Below are 2,735 nucleotides of genomic sequence, written 5' to 3'. Positions count from 1 at the left end.
TTATACATATATATAATAAAAAAACTTTAGAAAACAGAAACCGCGTTGTTAATAGCCCGTAGACTTGAATATAAAGTATATTTTATGAAAATTGTTACGAAGATATTTATTATGTCGATACGTAGTGCCCTCTGTTGTACAAAACCTTAACTTTAACAACACTTTTTTTTTTTTTGGCTTTATGTACATAGGTGCTTAATTACTCGTACTTTGGGTATACAACGGTAAGTCATTTAATGAATTCAATATTTTGAAATGAACAAATATGATCACAGTATTATACCTAAGAATAATCTCTTTTAATTTTTAAAACTATCATGTGTTTCTAGAATTCATCAGTTTAGTCACTTAACTATGTCTGCAATAAACAATGTGTGATGTCTTCTCATTAGGGTTAACACATACTGTATGCTAATCAGTGTTTGTTTGGTAAAGGTATAGGAAGATCAAGTTTTGTGGATCTATGTATAATCAATTTCAATTCAAAGGGAAGTTAAAAGTGGAAATCCACGTTTTTTCATCTTGAGCTGTCCTGGTGAAAAAAACAACAAACAAATTTGATCTTATAATTGGAAACATTTTTGGTTTTTTGCATTTATCCGAAGTATAGAGAAATTGTTGTTTTCTTAATGCAAAGCACTCTGTCCACCGCGGGGTATCCCAGATTGTAGCATTTCAAGAGCGTAAACTTACCGCTGACTCAATGGGGGTCAACTGTAAAATATTACTTGTTTATTAATGTTCAATAGGTAAAACTGCGTGATTCCTATCTTGCATTGGTGACGCATCTTATTCCAACTGTCTTCTGCGGTTACCTTGAGGGCTTATAATGACAAAATTCATGGTTTGATCCCCGCGGCGGACACAACGCAGTTAACTTATTGCGCAAGTTTACACTCCTAGGTCGTACAAAACGATTTCTTGAACCGTAACTAAAATTAAATATAATAATACGAATCATCCAAGGCACCATTACGTGACAAGTGTCCGTGTTTGTATGTCCGCTGGACCGACTGCCACCTACACCCTCCACCCCACCCTAGTAAGTGACGTAGGAGGGTAGGCGTTTGTGTCTGATCTTATTTCACCCTCCGTGATGCGTTTATATTTAACAGAAAAATATCAAATATCTTAATATTTTCTATTCAAAGAAAGTACACTTTGAAAATATAATTACTTGGTATCCCGTACTCGTTTTAAACGTATGACGATATTTTAGGCTAAGCTAAATTTATTTGTTAAATACCAAACAAAAAAGAAAGATGAGAGAAAAAAAACGAACAGTATGTAAGTAATACTGGATATGTGGTTAACTGTTCTGCCTAGAATAAAGGGTGAAACGATAGTAAAAAGGAAAGAGGGAACTACAAAATAAAAGACAAGAACTTAAGGAACAAACTTCCAAAGAATCTGCCAAAGGCTTATTTCCTCTTTTCAAACAGTTAGAAAGACGAAAACGTTCTTCGGAATTCCATGGGGCTTTCTTTTATTGACAGAGAAGTGTTAAAATTACTCGTAGAAATAGTAAAGAAACGAACACTGGAACTAACTAACTAAAGATACTACTTTTTTCACTTAAGGCAGTTTGTAGTTTAGATAACTACGATATTGTGGAGCATCCTGGTGGTGATAAAAACTAAACGAGGAGTTCAGTCATCATAACTTCTCTAAGTTAGGCCTAGTGTTAAGATTTTATCTATTAACAAATACTTATCAGTTTATTGTATATAATGCTGCTTCTTTCTTGATTTTGAAAGGAAAATAAAGGCTATGTTATGAGCTTACTTAAGGATTCATTATGCAAAAAAGCTGTTCTTCCAAAAGATGTAAATGTGTTCATTTAATGAATGCAGCTAAAGATATTTTTTGATGTTATTTGAGTTATAAAATACGTGTTTTTGAAGTTATTTTTAATCATTGTTGTCAAGCAATATGTCAGTTTTAACAATTTTGTAAAGAAACAGATGAAAACTTTAAAAATTATTCACTTTACTCAAGAAATTGAATGTTTTTTAATTAAGAAATTTAAATAAACTTTTCACAAATTTGTTTTTCTCAGTGATTAATGGTTACGTTTATATTTGGTTACAATGATATTTTCTATTATAACCCAATACCTTATATATATAGTGAAAGATAAGTCGGCCGTAACTAAAAGAGTTAAAGACAATACTTGAAAATAACAATTCAATAGTGAAACATTTTGATTAGCCATCATTAAATTCGAAGACATATTTTAATGATACGTTTAAGCGCAGACGGTAAGACAGAGTTGAACTGAACAAGACTTTTCATAGCCGGTATTCAAAGTTTGCAAGTTTATTGTGGAGAAATTTTGACGCCCCTTTGGCTCCTTTCTTCAGTATTTGTTTTTGATCGTATGATTTCACTTTATTTTGTCGAACAGATTATCGCTTGATATTACTTGGTATAGTGTTAATAAAACGTTACAAGAAAACGTGCAAGAAAACAGTTCTGGAAAAGTGACAACAGTACAGAAGAAGACAAATCATTTGGAACTGTTACCAAAGTTAGGCAACGTGACGAATGTGCACGGTGAGTTTTCTGTCACTATTTGTACTGCAACCAAAGTTAGGCAACGTGACGAATGTGCACGGTGAGTTTTCTGTCACTATTTGTACTGCAACCAAAGTTAGGCAACGTGACGAATGTGCACGGTGAGTTTTCTGTCACTATTTGTACTGCAACCAAAGTTAGGCAACGTGACGAATGTG

This window comes from Limulus polyphemus, unplaced genomic scaffold, assembly GCF_000517525.1.
Source record: "Limulus polyphemus unplaced genomic scaffold, Limulus_polyphemus-2.1.2 Scaffold2889, whole genome shotgun sequence".
Classification (NCBI taxonomy): Eukaryota; Metazoa; Arthropoda; class Merostomata; order Xiphosura; family Limulidae; genus Limulus; species Limulus polyphemus.
Note: the sequence above shows the minus strand (reverse complement) of the source record.